General features: G+C 41.9%; 1 long non-coding RNA gene across 1 annotated transcript in view; it reads right to left on the bottom strand.

Moving 5' to 3' along the window:
• Positions 1–18,529, bottom strand: part of LOC101906903 (uncharacterized) — a 69,734-nt gene that overhangs the window by 26,956 nt on the left and 24,249 nt on the right. The gene's annotated exons all lie outside the window — the stretch shown is intronic.

Genomic DNA, 18,529 nt, shown 5'->3' with positions numbered 1-18,529 from the left:
TTTCAGCTTCAGCATCAGTCCTTCCAATGAATATTCAGGACTGATCTCCTTTACAATTGACTGGTTTGATCTCCTTGCAGTCCAAGGGACTCTCAAGTCTTCTCCAACACCGCAATTCAAAAGCATCAATTCTTCGGTGCTCAGCTTTCTTTATGGTCCAACTTTCACATCCATACAAGACTAATGGAAAAACCGTAATTTGACTAGATGGACCTTTGTTGGCAAAGTAACGTCTCTGCTTTTTAATATGCTGTCTAGGTTGGTCACAGCTTTTCTTCCAAGGAGTCTTTTAATTTCATGGCTGCAGTCACCATCTGCAGTGATTTTGGAGCCCAAGAAAATAAAGTCTGTCACTGTTTCCATTGTTTCCCCATCTATTCGCCATGAAGTGATGGGGCTGGATGCCACGATCTCTGCTTTTTGAATGTTGAGATTTAAGCCAGCTTATTCACTCTCCTCTTTCACTTTCATTAGTTCCTCTTCGCTTTCTGCCATCAGGGTGGTGTCTTCTGCCTACCTGAGGCTATTGACATTTCTCCCAGCAGTCTTGATTCCAGCTTGTGCTTCATCCAGCCCAGCATTTATCATGATGTACTCTGCATATAAGTTAAATAAGCAGGGTGACAATATACAGCCTTGATGTACTCCTTTCCCAATTTGAAACCAGTCCATTGTTCCATGTCCAGTTCTAACTGTTGCTTTTTGACCTGCTTACGTATTTCTCAGGAAGCAGGTAAGGTGGGCTGGTATTCCCACCTCTTGAAGAATTTTACACAATTTGTTATGATCCACATAGTCAGAGGCTTTAGCGTAGTCAATAAATCAGAAGTAGATATTTTTCTGGAACTCTTGTTTTTTCTATGATCCAATGGATGTTGGCTATTTGATCTCTGGTTCTTCTGCCTTTTCTAAAACCAGCTTGAACACCTGGAATTTCTCAGTTCATGTACTGTTGAAGCCTTGCTTGGAGAATTTTGAGTATTATTTTGCTAGCATTTGAGATGAGTACAATTGTGTGATCGTTTGAACATTCTTTGGCATTGCCTTTCTTTGGGATTGGAATAAAAACTAACCTTTTCCAGTCCTGTGGTCACTGCTGAGTTTTCCAAACTTGCTGGAATATTGAGTGCAGCACTTTCACAGCATCTTTTAGGACTTGAAATAGTTCAGCTGGAATTCCATCACCTCCACTAGCTTTGTTCATAGTGATGCTTCCTAAAGCCCACTTGACTTTGCACTCCAGGATGTCTGGATCTAGGTGAGTGATCACACCTTAATGGTTATCTAGGTCATGAAGGTCTTTTTTGTATAGTTCTTCTGTGTATTCTTGCCACCTTCTTAATACTTAAAACTTCTTGCTTCTGTTAGGTCCATACCATTTCTGTCCTTTATTGTGCCCATCTTTGCATGAAATGTTTTGTAGCTCTCGTTAATCTGCAGGACAGGTGTCTGGAACCTGAGCAGTGCGATCACATCCTGAGGGTAGAGGACCTATGATCTGGTTTTGCTCTGTAACACAGGGCTGGACCCATCCTGGGTACATAAATCACTTGACCCCAATTTCTTTATTCCCCAGATGGGCAAAACCTATGTTGATTACTACCCACAGTTACATCAGTCCTAGGGAACTAATAGAGGTGATAAAAACAGGATAGAGTCATTCACTAGAGGAATGAGATATTATAAAAATCTGAAGAATCTAGAACACTTGGAAGTATTATAGATTTAATGGGCACCATGGAGTTTGCAGAGGAAATCACTTGTAGTTGGATGGGACATGGGTGACTTCTTGTGACTTGGTGATGTTGGCCAAATCGCTTATTACTGAGCTGCAGTAAAATGAGTCTCATCTATAAAGTGAGAACGAGGAAACCTACTCCCTAGAGTCACGACGTGTGGACTACTGTACACACCGTGGCTCGGCACAGAGTGTACGCTCACATCACGGTAATTCCTTTCCTTCCCTTCCTCTGCCTTCTTACTAACTGATCCATCCCTCGAAGAGAGATGGGTTAATTAATTAATTAGAGAATCTGATGAAGCATGGGACTGTGGATCCTATTTATAGATCATTAATTCTTTGGCCTTTGGGAAATTCTTTAATAGTGATTGCTAAATCATTTGTCTTTCCTCAATTTTAAAATGCAGCCTTCTCTTCCCAATGTAATTTATTAAGCATGTTTAGTTTACGTGCTTTGACATGATCTGAAGAGACAATGGAATTTATCACAACATTCGATATACACAGCTTTTCTTGCCCAGCAGCCCTAAGATAATTTAAATATTTGTTCTGTTTTGATTATTAATTATTTATCTTTATTATCAAAAATAACTTGTGTCCATTTCCAATGAATGCCAGTAGAGAATACAGTAAAAGTGATGTAAGGAAATAAATAGGAGAAAAGTGGCAAGGATGCACCAAGAACCAATCTTGTGTGTTTATAACAAAATGTGAGTGAATGAAGTGAGGAAAGAGCTATGAAATAAAATAGCCCACTTTCCCTTTTAAATTAATCAATTTATTTTAATTGGAGGATAACTTCTTTACAATATTGTGGTGGTTTTTGACATACCTCGACATGAATCACCCATGAGTGCACATGTGTCTCCCCATCTTGAGCCCCGCTCCCAAATCCCTCCCCACCCCAACCCTCTGGGTTGTCCCAGAGCACCTGCTTTGAGTGCCCTGCTTCATGCACCAAACTTGCACTGGTCATCTGTTTTACATATGATAATATACATGTTTCAGTACTAAAATAGCCCACTTTGTTTGCAACTTCTGGTCCCAGATGAGATGACGAAGATTCACTTTCCCTTTCACTTCTCTCAAAATACAACTAAAAATCCTGGAAATAGTTACAGACAACCATAAAAGGACTCTGAAAGGTGGAAAGAGGAAGCGGGCTGGCTAGGGACCTTAGGACTTGAGGAAGAACACGGTGGCAAGGTCCCTGGGGTTTCTCTTTGCTTCCAGTATATCCTGGACGGGTACTGAAGAAGGCCCACAACTCAAACCACCAAAAGGTACAGATTCTTTAAAGTTCCAGCAAAAGCCAGCTCTCTCTGGCTGAAGGGCCAGGAAAGAGGCAGCAGAGCCCGAGGGGGGCATCCCGTCTTCACCCCATCCCTGGCTGGCCTGCCCTGCCTGTACCGGCAGCACCTGCAGGAGTGGGCGCCTGACTCCACCCAGGAGCACAAACAGGCCTTGGGCCTCCCAGCCCTCCACTCAGCAGCAGATGGAGACCTATCGCCACAATCTCCTGACCACATTTGGTGGTGGAGAAAGACTCCCAGCACTAGAGAGAGGAGGCGGCCCCGGGTGATGTTCCCCTCCCTCAGTGGCACTGGCACACATGGAATGAGAAACATGTTGGCACAAGAAGCGCTAGAGAGAAGGTCCTGGGAAACACTCCCTGCCCCACAGGCTCAGCATCCGCTACCCATCCTCCGCCCTAGCAGCACTAGGGGCCCAGGAAAGTGCCTCCCACCCACCTCAAGCAGCACCATCAGTGAATAGGCAGGCCCTAGGTAGTAGCCTCGAGAACAGGCTCAGGGAAGCAGTGACTGCCCCGTGGCCCAGCATCTCCCACACTCCCTCCAGCAGGACCTGCAGGGAAAGCACACTCGGCCCCTGCAGGCACCATCAACAGGATCAAACAGGAGCCCTGGTGGTGCCAGGCGAACACAGTGAACCGGAAAAGCACTCTCTAGGCTCTGAAACCTATGTGTCAACCAAAGCCAAAGAAAGTGAGCAAGGGACTCTGCCCTAAGCATAAACAGGGTGACTGCCTGCTGAAAGAAAGACTTAAATGGGGTGCAGAGTCTCACAACTTAATTCTCGAAATGTCCAGGATACAAGAAAATCACTCATCATACCAAGAACCAGAAAAGTCACAACCTGAATGAGAAAAGGCAATCAACTGATATCAATATAAAGATAAACCAAATATTTGAATTATCTGACAAGGATTTGAGAGCAGCCATCATAAAAAATGCTTCAGGAGGAGGTATAAATTGGAAGATTGGAATTGACATATACTCAATACTCTATATTAAAAAAGTAAGTGATTAGAACTGTGTAGTACACGGAACTCTACTCAGTACTCCGTAATGAGCCATATAGGAAAAGTATCTAAAAAATAATAGACATATGTATATGTATAACCAGTTTACTCTGCTGTACAGCAGAAACTAACAAAACATTGTAAATCTATGCTCCAATAAAAATTAATTTAAAAATTAAAAATCCAATTCTTGTTTCACTGAAAAAGATGCTTCAATAGCGATTCCAAATTATCTCTAAACAAATGACAAAATAGAAAACTTCAGCAAAAACATTTCTATCTGTAGAAGGACACATACTATATATATATATCACTTATGTATTATTTTACAAAGCACAAAGTAACATTACACACGATTGAGGGATATATACATAAGCAAAAATACAAGGATATGAATTGCAAGAATGATCACCAAATTTGGAATTGTGGTTGCTTTTATGATAGGAAGGAAATGCAATTCGAAAGGGAAATACAGTATGCTTCCTCTAGATGTGAAATGTTTTATTTCTTTAGCTTCGTTGTGGATACATGTTCATTATAATAATCTTTACATGTTTATCTCTGAAGTATTTCATAATAAAAATGACTACTGAAAAACTCTACTAAGTGACGGCTGTCTCTTGTAGCTTGAAACTTTACACTTAGTACCTTAGACAAAACATTAGTGCTTAACATGGTTAATTTTTGCTTTAACTTTTAAGGCTTTTAAAATATAAAAGAAGAAACAGAAAATTAGAATATCTTAAAAGAAATTGAGTCAGAGAGGGAAAATCTTTTCATAAAAGTAACTTTAGGCCCTTTCCTCATACCATTTACAAAAATTGACTCAAAATGGATCAAGAGTCTAAATGTATGTTCCCAAGTCTTGCCTGTTGTAAACAGGGCTGCTATGAACATCAAGGTACCTGTATCTTTTCAAATTAGTTTTCTCTCAGTATCTGCCCAGGAGCGGGATTGCAAGATAATACGGCAACTCTGTTCTCAGGTTTCTGAGGAGCCTCCGTGCTGTTCTCCATAGTGGGTGCGCTAGTTTATACTTCCATCAATAGTGTGTAGGAAGGCTCCTTTTTTCCACATCCTCTCCAGCATTTATTACATGTGGATTTTTTTTTTAACGATGGACATTCGGACTGGTGTGAGGTGATACCTCATTGTGGTTTTGGTTTGCATTTCCTTAATAGTTAGCAACTAAAGAGCCTCTTGAGGAAAGTGAAAGAGAGTAAAAAAGTTAGCTTAAAACTCAACATGCAGAAAACTAAGATCATGGCATCCGGTCCCATCACTTCATGGCAAATAGATGGGGAAACAATGGAAATAGTGACAGGCTTTATTTTCTTGGGCTCCAAAATCACTGCAGATGGTGACAGCAGTCATGAAATTAAAAGATGCTTGTTCCTTGGAAGAAAAACTACGACCAACCTAGAGAGCATATTAAAAAGCAGAGACGTTACTTTGCTAACAAAGGTCCGTCTAGTCAAAGCTAAGGTTTTTCCAGTAGGCATGTATGGATGTGAGAGTTAGACCATAAAGAAAGCTGAGCACCAAAGAATTGATGACTTTGAACTGTGGTGTTGGAGAAGACTCTTGAGAGCCCCTTGGACTGCACCTTGCAGTCAAACCAGTCCATCTTAAAGGAAATCAGCCCTGAATATTCATTGAAAGGACTGATGCTGAAGCTGAAACTCCAATACTTTGGCCACCTGATGTGAAGAACTGACTCATTGGAAAAGACCTTGATGCTGGGAAAGATTGCAGACAGGAGTAGAAGGGGACAACAGAGGATGAGATGGTTGAATGGCATTACCAAGTTGATGGACGTGAGTCTGAGCAAGCTCCAGGAGTTGAAGCCTGGTGTGCTGCAGTCCGTGGGGTCACAAGGAGTTGGATACGACTGAGCGACTGAACTGAACTGAATATTGAGCATGCTTTTATGTGCCTATTGGTCATCTGTATATCTTCGTTGGAGAGATGTCTGTTTAGGTCTTCTGCCTATTTATTGGTTGGGTTGTTTGTTTTTTGATATTAAGCTATGTGAACTGTTTGTATATTTTGGAAATTAATCCCTGGTCAGTAACATTATTTGCAAATATTTTCTCCCAGTCCTTAGGTTATTTTTTTGTGGTTTATGGTTTCCTTTACTGTGTAAAAACTTTTAAGTTTAATTAGGTCCCATTTGTTTATTTTTGTTTTTATTTCCATTACTCTAGGAGATAAATTCAAAAATATATTGCTACACTTTATGTCAAAGAGTGTGCTGCCCATGTTTTCCTTTTGGAGTTTTATAGTATCTGGTCTTACATTTTGGTCTTCAGTCCACTTTTATTTTTGTATATGGTGTTAGAGAAGTTCTAATTTCATTCTTTTACATACAGCTGTCCAGTTTTCCTAGCATCACTTATTGAAGAGACTATCTTTTTCCCATTGTATATTCTTACCTTCTTTGTCAGAGATTAATTGACCATAAGTGTGTGGGTTTATTTCTGGGCTTTCTATCCTTTTCTATTGATCTGTGTGTCTGTTTTTGTGCCAGTACCGTACAGTATTGATAACTGTAGCTTTTCAGTATAGCCTAAAGTCAGGGAGTGTGATTCCTGAGCTCTGTTCTTCTTTCTCAAGATTGTTCTAGCTATTTGGAGTCTTTTGTGTTTCCATACATTTAAAATTTTTGTTCTCGTTCTGTGAAAAATGCCATTGGTAATTTGATAGGGATTTCATTGAATCTGTAGATTGCCTTGGGGGACAATGGTTATTTTAACAATATTCAGTCTTCCAACCCAAGAATACATTTATCTTTCTGTTTGTGTCATCTTTAATTTCTTTCATCAGCATCTTACAGTTTTCAGAGTACAGATCTTTTGTCTCCTTAGATAGGTTTATTCATAGGTATTTTATTATTTTTGATGGAGAAGGGAATGGCATCCCATTCCAGTATTCTTTCCTGGAGAATTCCATGGACAGAGGAGCCTGGCAGGCTACAGTCCATGAGGTCACAAAGAATTGGATATGACTGAGTGACTATCACAATAAGTGATATCCATATTATTTTTGATGTGATGGTAAGCGGAATTGTTTTCTTAATTTCTCTTTCTGATAGTATATACATGTATGTATATACACAAGACTGTTGTATATTACCAAGCTCATTGATGAGCTCCAGCAGTTTGCTGGTAGGGTTTGGGGGTTTGGGGAGTTTTCTATGTATAATAGAGCATCAAGTCATCTACAAACAGCAGTTTTACTTCTTTTCAACTTAAATTCCTTTTATTTTTCTTCCCTGATTACTGTCCAGAACTTCAAAAAATATGTTGAATAAAAGTGGTGAGAGTGGACATCCTTGTCTTATTCCTGATCTTAGAGGAAATGCTTTCAGCTTTCTACCACTGAGTATGATGTTAGCCGTGAGTTTGCCATAAGTGGCTTTTGTTATGTTGAGATATGTTCCCTCTATACCCACTTTCTGAAGTTCGTTCATTGTTGTTCAGTCGCTCAGTCGTGTCCAGCTCTCTGAGGCCCCATAGACTGCAGCATGCCAGGCTCTGTGTCCTTTGCTATTGCCTAGAGTTTGCTCAAACCCATGTCCATTGAGTCGATGATGCCACCCAACCATCTCATCCTTTGTTGCCCCCCTCTCCTGCCCTCAATCTTTCCCAGCATTAGGGTCTTTTCCAATGAGTCGGCTCTTTGCATCAGGAGGCCAAAATATTAGAGCTTTAGTATCAATCCTTCCAATGAATATTCAGGGTTGATTTCCTTTAGAATTGGCTGGGTTGATTTCCTTGCAGTCCAAGGGACTCCTAAGAGTCTTCTCCAGCACCACAATTCAAAAGTATCAATTCTTCAGCTCTCAGCCTTCTTTATGGACCAACTTTCACATCCATACATGACTACTGGAAAAACTATAGCTTCAACTATATGGACCTTTGTCGGCAAAGTGATGTCTCTGCTTTTTAATATGCTGTCAAGGTTTGTCATAGCTTTCCTTCCAAGGAGCAAGTGCCCTTTTATTTGTCATGAAGTGACGGAACTGGATACCATGATCTTAGTTGTTTTTTTTTATTATTTAATTTTTTAATCAAAGGATAACTGCTTTACAGAATTTTGTTGTTTTTTGTCAAACATCAACATGAATCAGCTTAGTTGTTTTAATGTTAAATTTCAAGCCAGATTTTTCACTCTCCTCTTTCACCTTCATCAGGAGGCTCTTTAGTTCCTCTTCACTTTCTGCCATTAGGGTGGTATCATCTCCATATCTGAGGTTGTTGATATTTCTCCTGTCAGTCTTGATTCCAGCTTATGATTCATCCAGCCCTGTATTTTGCATGATGTACTCTGCATACAAGTTAAACCAGTAGGGTGACAACATACAGCCTTGTCGTACTCCTTTCCCAATTTAGAATGAGTCCATGTTCAGTTCTAACTGTTGCTTCTTGACCCACATACTGGTTTCACAGGAGGCAGGTAAGGTTTCTGTCTATCCCTGTGTTTTATTCACAGGTCATCTTCTCAGTGAGGCCTCCCTAATCACCTGGTCTAAAATTATAGAGTTCCCTTCTCCAAAATTTTAAACTTAATTCTTTCTCCCTTAATTTATTTCTTCTCCTCAAAATTTATAGCCATATAGCATACTATATACTTTACTTATTTATCTTATTTATTATCCCCACAAGATTGTAAGTGTCCATGAGTTCAGGGTTTTTATCCACAGCTGTACTCTCAATGCCTACAAAAGTAACTGGCATATAGAAATTATTCAATCAATATTTGTCAAATTAACAGAACACATGACTGATGACTTTGGAAACAATCCTCAGATTCTTAATTCATCTGCTCCTTTTTAAGCATCTAACTAGACAGGGAAGCCTGGCATGCTGCAGTCCATGGGGTCTCAAAGAGTCTAACACGACTTAACAACTGAATTAGGACAAAAGTGAAAAGTGAAGTCGCTCAGTCGTGTCCAATTCTTTGCGACCACATGGACTGTAGCCTACCATGCTCTTCCATCCATGGGATTTTCCAGGCAAGAATACTGGAGTGGGTTGCCATTAACACTAGATGGCACAATATTACAAAGAAAGTAAGCTAATCCTTTTCTGCCAGCTGGAATTGCCTCAAGAAAAGCCTAACTGTTGCCCAGTTTCCTCTGGCCTCCCCACTTCCTGGCCTGCTCCTGTTATGTTTTGCTGTAATAACACAAATTTCACTGAGTTATGCCCCACCTGCATAAATGTTATTCTGCCCTGCTGAGTATTTCAGTGCTTCCTTGTGCCAGCCCGTGTTACCAAATTCCTCTTCCGCACCCCTCATAACCTTCCAACCTATCTTCAACTGGTCATTAATGCGCTAGAGCCTTCAATTTCTGGAGCTGTGGGTGGTCTGTGGAGAGAAAGAATCTGTCCCCTCTGGGTCACACTCTGTTGAGCAGGAGGTGTCAAAGATTTTACCCCCAACTTCTTCTCTCCCTAGAACTCACATTGGACCCGTGGGTTCCAAGGGTTGGGCATGGATCTGAATGACAGCTGCCACAGAGCCTCAAGAATCACCGCTTCTCTGTACCACTTAATGCTTTCATACTTGGCCAACTAACCCATCTTGACTGCTTATTCCTGAAGGGCTGGTTATCCCAGAAGGTGACTTGGTGCTCATGCTAAGAAGCTCCTGTCACTAATCAGCCTTTGCCAGGTCATAGTGGGCTGGGGTGATGAACTCATTCCAGCTTTCCAGGGACTTCCCGTTGTAACACAGGAACACTCAGGTTCTGGGAAATCCCTCGGTCTGGAGCAAACCAGGGCAGTTGATAACCCTACATAAAGCCCAGATCTCACTCCATTCAAACTCAAACCAGAACTGGGTCACATCTGTGTAAAACTTTCAGTGCACATCTAGATTTCTGTTCTCAACTCCCACCCGTGTGCCCAGTTGCCACGTCAGTGGAGTCCGTCTCCTCTGTGTCACCTGTCTTCATTTTCTCCTCTACGTTCTCACTGCAAAAGCTACGGGAGACTACAGCAACCAAGACAAGAGGGGACCACTGAAGATTCAGAGTCTCCAGGAATGAAGTCTGCGGTCATACCGCCTGGTATAGCTGCTGGCTCAGAGCAAAGGAAATAGGAATGAGGAGGGGAAGAAGGGAGCTACAAGTATCAACTGCAGGCTCATGACCAGAGAGAAGAGGGGACTAATACCTAAATATTATTTTCTTCTTTGCTTAATGTATGTCTATAAATCTGTGTTTATATATTTGTGTATATAGAAACTAATTTTTTCTTCTTTTGCACTGTAAGAATTAATGGCAGTGGTTAACTTTACAGTCTCATCTTTAGCTTACAGGATATTCAAGAGGGACTCTAATAACTAAAGTTGAGAAGTAACTGACATCACCCAAAGATCACTAAAATAACATTTGCGATCTTTTCTTTTTGTGGAAAAGGTGAGAGTGCCTATTTCTACAAAGGACAATTGTATTTTGTTAAAGAAAAGTTGAAGTTTGTTCTTGCTATATCGGAAGTTGAAATAGATGTAAAAAGTTGCGCACAGATATTGAGTAGGCAAAGTGACGAGCTGTCCCAGTTATTACACCATCATCTCTCAGTCCAAACCCACACTTTTAATACTCTGCTTTGTGATGCCAGGGTTGGGACTATGAGAACTATATTTCTACTTTGCCAGTTGACTTTCTGTTTGATTCTGCAAGGCAGAGGAGGGAGAAAGGACGCAGTCTTCTCTGACAAGTGGTTAACTGTTGGGGGCCGGCGTGAGGCACTCCGCCCATGACAAAGGTCATGAGGAAGGAGGCTCGACAAACGCAAAGGCGGGATCGAGCCTCAGGAGTCCTCCTGGAAATTCTCGAGCATCTACCCCCATAACCAGAGCCTGCCTACTTTACTACTTTGTGCTCTCCCCTACATCTCTGACTTTATGGGGGGCTGTCTCCCACCACCTCTTTCGGAGAAGGAGTTAACTTAGAGCTCCAGTTAATAATAATTCCTGGGCATGACAGGAGTGTTTCAACCTACAAACTCCTCTGAAGCTTCTCTAGCCTGCCTGACAGGCTTGTCCAGCCACATGTGATTGCTTACAGCCTCCCAACCGTGAGAGGCATGAGATGCTTTAAACCTTCTAAAAACAGGCTCCTTAGAAAAGTTAGAAACCTATTAGTATAGGTATAATGGGCTGATTAGAAATTGTATTGGTGAAGGGTTTTTCATTTGTTGAGCCAATGTTTGTTGCTAAGTCTCCACATCCCCTGCCCTTACACACATTAATGAATATATAGAAGGAATAAGTATTAACCTTTGATATTAATCACGTTAGACCTTAGGCTAAGTAAATTCTTTCCTTAACTGAAACCCACTACACCCTCACCCTATAGGAATGTAACTTTATTTGGGTGGCGTCTGTTTTAAGAATAATCACCCTTGGAGAAAAAAGTGTTCTGGTTGACTGACCACTGTCACAAGGAGAGGGTCGTAAATTGTCAGCAGGCCCCCCTGGCCAGAAGATGATGTAACACCCTAAGACCTCTGTATACATTTGTGTGAAGCACCTGACTTTAATAAAAGTCAGGACTGCTGTCCCCACGTGACTTTTGTATAACATCTCAGTGTATAAAAACAGACTCTGGAAAAGAATGGGGATCAGTTCCTCGAAATACTGGTCTCCCCATGTCGCTCTCTCTCTCTCACTCTGGCTGAGTCTCCATCTGGAGTGCGGAACCCGCCATGCTTACTAATTATGCCTGGGCTTCTAAGATCCGACCGGGGAGGCCTCAGTGTCTCCTCTCCTTCGGGAGAATGGAAGGATGCCTGCGGCCTACGTAAGTGGTGCAAGCTTCTTGTCTTGAAGTTTTATTGGTCTCCTGTGTAAACCAAGCTACTCAGCCTCTTTTCTCCACTGAATTTTCCTACTGAGCTATCCTCATTCTATTACTCTTTATATCTTTGATGAATATTTAAATAGTCGCCGAAGCTGTCTCCCCTTCAAATACCCTGGATCAGCCGGGGCTGGACCCCGGCAGTTAACAATTATAGTACCGAGCTCTGGGTTGGGGGACACTCCTAGAACCAGCCTCATCATGCCTAATCAAAGATATCATAGACTGTCAGCCTCAGGCGCTGTCTCAGAGGTCTCAGGGTACTCTTCTTCAGGCTTCTTTTGTCCCTACAGTCCCAGGAGTGACAGCTTCATCACACAGTTCCTAGCAGTGGGTTAGCCCAGTATCCCCTTTTTTGCCTTTTCAGTTCTCCAAAACTACTTCAGTTCAGTTCAGTTCAGTTCAGTCAAGTCTGACTCTTTGCAACCCCATGGACCACAGCACACCAGGCCTGCCTGTCCATCACCAACTCCCAGAGCTTGTTCAAACTCACGTCCCTCGAGCTGGTGATGCCATCCAAGCATCTCATCCTCTGTCGTCCCCTTCTCTTCCCGCCTTCAATCTTTTCCAACATCAGGGTCTTTTCCAATGAGTCAGGTCTTTGCATCAGGTGGCCAGAATTACCTAACCAACTCCTTATATTAAATTCTCTCTGTTGAAATCCCAGGTGTGTTTTCTGTTGTGGTGAATATATCCTGACTGATACAGTTACCCGGCCAAGTAGATAACCCTAACCACCTGAAGGGCTAGCTTAAAAAGAAAGGAAATATGGAATAAAAGGTAAAGAGGGAAGTGATAAACATCAACTATGACCCTGTGACTCTTTATAGCGATCAGGATGATAGCACTAAAGCATATTTTTGTTCTGTACCTATAAACCAATGATTTCTACTTTCCCCCCTTCCCCATCTCCTACAGTTTTGTATGGAGTGTTGGTGGGACTTAATTTACAATTTAGTTCACAGGTCAGTTCAGTTCGGTTCAGTTCAGTCGCTCAGTCGTGTCCGACTCTTTGCGACCCCATGAATCGCACCACGCCAGGCCTCCCTGTCCATCACCAACTCCCGGAGTTCACTCAGACTCATGTCCATCGAGTCAGTGATGCCATCCAGCCATCTCATCCTCTGTCGTCCCCTTCTCCTCCTGCCCCCAATCCCTCCCAGCATCAGGGTCTTTTCCAATGAGTCAACTCTTCGCATGAGGTGGCAGGCCCCAAAAAGTCACATCTGGACCTGCTGGAGAGGGGTGAGGCTCATCAGCAGATCCTGAAGTCAAAAAGGAGACAGTGACTAATCGACTTTGAGTCCCTCTTCCTGTTTGGGGAAAAGGGGAGAGTGCCACTGCATGATAGGCAGAAGTTTGAAGGTACTAAACATGGGCTGAAGGATGAATGAACTTAAATGCTGAGTAAAATAAGGGCTGGGTCATATAGGTTCTGAATCCATTCACTGTGCTTCCACCACACTGCTCTGGACTGCAGGGGGCTGACCTCCATTAATTGTGACACCCAAACTCATGATCAGCTGACTTCTGAAAGACTGGAAGACAGGGGGCTGACCTCCATTAATTGCGACACCCAAACTCACAGTCAGCTGATTTCTGAAAGACTGGAAGACAGGGAGGAAAGGTCAAGGCCACGACAGTCCTCTCCCTCTCTCTTCTAACTCAGGCACTTCTCCAGCAGTGTCTGCACCTCCTTAGTGGCCCCAGCCCCCACCACGCAGGTCCTTAGAGGTCCTAGTCTCCAACAGGTGGCCCACAGCTCTGGGATTCAGTCACACAGGGTTTTGATTTTTGTCTCTCTAGGCTACAAGCTGTGCGCCTCTGCTTCATTTTCTCAGTTAGGCTCTCAGTTCTTCTATCATGTCATGAGCACTTCCCTGCATTACATTTCCTCTGTTGTAAATACTAGCGTTGAAAGAAAAGCATCAGTTGCTCAGTCGTGTTCGACTCTTTGCTAGAAGCGAGTGTTATTTTTCTGGTCATTCCTGTTTCTGTAGATGACAGCTAGTCCTATTCCAGGTCCACTGTAATACTACGTCAGTACTCTGCAATTCTCTCACTTCTAGGTATATATCACAAACATACCTACCCACCTACAAAATGAAGTCTGTAGCAGGCTATTCATTGCAGTGTTGCTTGCAACGCCAAAAAGGAGAAACAAACCCTATTTCCTATAGGGAACTGGTTAAGCAAACATTACAACATCCACAGAGCTGGAAAAAAAGAACCAAGAAACTCTCTATGTACCAATGCACATTATTCAGTGAAGAAAGCAGACCTATAGAGACAAGATCAGTGGTTGTCTGGGGTTTGGAGGGAGGGATGAATAAGTGGAGCCCACAGGATTTTTAAGGCAGTGAAAATACTCCAAATGATATAGTCATCAGTCAGTTCAGTTGCTCAGTCGTGTCCAACTCTTTGCGATTCCATGGACTGCAGCACACCAGGCTTCCCTGTTCATCACCAACTCCTGGAGCTCGCTCAAACTCATGTCCATCCAGTCAGTGATGCCACCCAACCATCTCATCCTCACATTATTATGCATCTGTCCAAATCCACACAATGTACACCAAGAGTGAACCCTGAGATAAACTGTGGACTTTGGGGGATGATGACGTGTCAGTGTAGGTGTATCCTTTGTAACAACTGTGCTGTTCTCGTTAGGGATGTTGATAACGGTGGAGACTGCGCATACCCAGGTTCAGGGAATATAGATACCCCACAGAGATGTCGTGGTTTCACTTCCAGACCAGTGCAATAAAGCAAATATCACAATGAAGCAAGTCACATGAATTTTTTTGTCTTCTCAGTGCATACAAAACTTATATTTACCCTATATTATATTAAGTGTCGAACAGCATTATGTCTTAAAAAAAAACAACGTACATACCTTGACTAAAAAATATATTATTGCTTTAAAAATGCTAATCATCATCTGAGCCTTCAGCAAATCATAACCTTTTTGTGGGAGGGACTTGCCTCAGTGTTGGTGGCTGTTGACTGATCAGGGTGGCAGTTGCTGAAGGTTGGGGTGAGAATTTCTTAGAATAGGACACAAATATCATATATTAACATATATAGCCCTGGTGGCTCAGAGGGTAAAGCGTCTGCCTGCAATGCGGGAGACCCGGGTTGTATAACATATATATACACATATATGTATGGAATCTAGGAAGATCTACTAATGAACCTGTTTGTAAGGCAGCAAAGGAGACACAGACTTGTGAACAAAGTGGGGGAAGGAGAGGCTGAGACAAACTGAGAGAGTAGCACTGAAACATACACATCACCTTATGCAGAACAGACAGCCAGTGGGAATCGCCGCGTGCCACGTGGGGCTCAAGTCAGATGCTCTGCGACAGCCCAGAGGGGTGGGATGGGCGTGAGAGGTGGAAGGCAGATTCAAGAGGGAAGGGACATATGTATACCTACGGCTGATGTATGGTAGAAACCAACACAATATTGCAATTATCCTCCAACTGAAAATACATTTTAAAAAGACAACAGTGAAGTTTGCCACATCAGCGACTTTTCCTTTCACAATTTCTCTGTAACGTGCAATGCTGTTTGATAGCATTTCACCCACAACAGAACTTCTTTCAAATTTGGAACCAACTCTCTCAAACTCTACTGCAACCTTATCAATTAAGTTTATGTAATATTCTAAGTACTTTGTTGTCTTTCAACAATTATTACAGCATCATTACCAGAAGTAGATTCCATTTCAAGAAGTCCACTTCTTTGCTCATCCATAAGAAGCAACTCCTCATCCATTAATGTTTTATCATAAGATTGAAGCAATTCAGTCACATCTTCAGGCTGCACTTGGAATTCTAGTTCTCTTACTGTTTCCACCACATCTGAAGTTACTTCTTCAATTTAAGTCATAACCCCTCAAAGTCATCCATGAGAATTGGAATCAACTCCTTCCAAACTCATGTTTGTGTTGATATTTTGACCTATACCCATGAATCACAAATGTTTTTAATGGCAGCTAGAATGGTGAATCCTTTCAAGAAGGTTTTCAATGTACTTTTCCAGATCCATCAGAGGAATATGCCAGCTATGGCCTTGTAAGATATATTTCTTAAATAATAGGACTTGAAAGTTGAAATTACTCTTGATCCATGGGCTGCAGAGTAGACGTTGTGTTAGCAGGCATGGAAACAACATTAAGCTCACTGTACATTTCCATTAGAGGTCTCGGGTGACCAGTAATGTTTTTAAAGAAGTCCTTTTTTTCTGAGCACTAGGTCTCAATCATGGGCTTAACATATTCAGTAAACCATGCTGTAAACAGATGTGCTGTCATCTGGGATTTGTTGTTTCATTTACAGAGCACAGGCAGAATAAATTTAGCAGAATTCCTAGGGGCCCCATGATTTTTGAAATGGAAAATGAGACCGGCTTCAACTTTAAGTCACCAGCTGTGTTAGCTCCTAATATGACAGTGAGTCTGTCCTTTGAAGCTTTGAAGCCAGGCATTTATTTTTTCCTCTCTAGTTATGAATGTCCCAGATGGCATCTCCTTCCAATAGAAGGCCATTTTGTTGACATTGAAAATCTGTTGTTTAGCGTAGTCACCTTTGTTAATTATCTTAGCTAAGATTTTTGGGAAAACTTGCTGTAGGTTCTATATCAGAACATATATACTTCTTCACCTTGTACTTTTATGTTAAAGGGATGGCTTCTTTCCTTAAATCCCACGAACCAGCTTCTGCTAGTTTCAGACTTTTATTCTGTAGCTTTCTTACTGTAGCTTTCATCGAATTGAAAATTTAGAGCCTTGCTCTGGATTAGGCTTTGGCTTACTGGAATGTTATGGTGGTTTAATCTTCTATCTAATCTAGTGGCCTACTCTCAGACCACTAAAACTTTCTCCACATCAACAGCAAGGCTGTTTCGCTTGCTTATCATTTGTGTGTTCACTGGAGTAGCACTTTTAATTTCCTTCAAGAACACTTCCTTTGCATTCACAACTTGGCTGGCTAGTGCAAGAGGCCTAACTTTTGGCCCATCTTGGCTTTCAATGTGCCTTCCTCGCTAAGCTTAATCATGTCTAGTTTTTTATTTAAAGGGAGAAATATGCAACTCTTCCTTTTACTTGAGCACTTAGAGACCACTGTGAAGTTATTAATTAGCCTAATTTCAAAACTGCTGTGTTTTGAAACAGGGAATAAGGAGGCCCAAGGAGAGGGAGAGAGACCGGGGAACAGCCAATTGGTGGAGTAGTCAGAATAACACATTTATCAATTAGCTTACACGGGCATGGTTCATGGCTCCCCCAAATAACTATAATATTAACATCAAGGGTCACTGATCGCAGATCACCATAACAAATGTAATAATAATGAAAAACTTTGAAATATTGCAGTAATTACTGAAACTGACACAGGAGACAAGAGGGGAACAAATGCTGTTGGAAAAAAATGGCACTGACAGTGACAGACTTGCTTGAGGCAGGGTTTCCACAGACCTTCCATTTGTAAAAACACAGTGTCCGCAAGCACTACACAGCAGAGCACAGTTAAACCGGGGGCCTACATGCGGGAGGGACATCTCTGTATCTTCCTCCCGATTTTATTATAAACTCAAAGCTGATCTTTAAAAGTCTTTTAGGAAGAGGAAGAGGAAGAGGAAGAGGAGGACGATGAAAGACAAGGGAGGGAGAGAGGAAGAGAGCAAATAGAGATAGAGAGCAACAGTCCTCACTTACACAAGTGGTCAAGAAGCCAGGGTGGATATTAGGTTGGTGCAAAAATAATTGCAGTTTTGCCCTGAGTTTTGCCGTTTGATACTGGAATATATTCTTAAATAAATGTGGTTATGCTATACATCATTTTAATCCTCACTTCTCACTTTATGTTTTTTTTTTTTTTGCTAAAGACATTACTTGCTGTTTATTTTAGACTATAGATAGAAATGATATTAGAGAAAAAGCAAATTCCAGCGATTTTCCTATTCGAGTTCAAAATGGGTCATAAAGCAGCAGAGACAACTCACAATATCAACAACACATGAGGCCCAGGAACTACTACTGACTATACAGTGCAGTGGTGGTTCAAGAAATTTTGCAAAGGAGATGAGAGCCTTGAAGATGAGGAGGATAGTGGCCAGCCATCGGAAGTTGACAATGACCAACTGAGAGCCATCATCAAAGCCAATCCTCTTACAACTACGTGAGAAGTTTCCAAAGAACTCAATGTCAACCATTCCACAGTCACCCGGCATTCATTTGAAGCAAAGTGGAAAAGTGAAAAAGCTCGATAAGTGGGTGCTTCATGAGCTGACTGCAAATCAAAAAATGGTCATTTTGAAGTATCATCTTCTCTCATTCTACACAACAATGAGCCATTTCTCAACTGGAATGGGATGCATGGTGAAAAGACAACCAGCGATGACCAGCTCAGTGGCTGAACCAAGAAGTTCCAAAGCACTTCCCAAAGCCAAACTTGCACCAAAAAAAGGCCACGGTTACTGTCTCATGGTCTTCTGCCACTACAGCTTTCTTAGCCCCAGTGAGACCATTGCGTCTGCTGAGAAGTCTGCTCGGCAAATTGGTGAGATGCACTGCAAACTGCAGCAGCTGCAG

The sequence above is a fragment of the Bos taurus genome, chromosome 8 (assembly GCF_002263795.3).
Source record: "Bos taurus isolate L1 Dominette 01449 registration number 42190680 breed Hereford chromosome 8, ARS-UCD2.0, whole genome shotgun sequence".
NCBI lineage: Eukaryota > Metazoa > Chordata > Mammalia > Artiodactyla > Bovidae > Bos > Bos taurus.
Note: the sequence above shows the minus strand (reverse complement) of the source record. Positions and strands in the feature narration are given on the sequence as shown.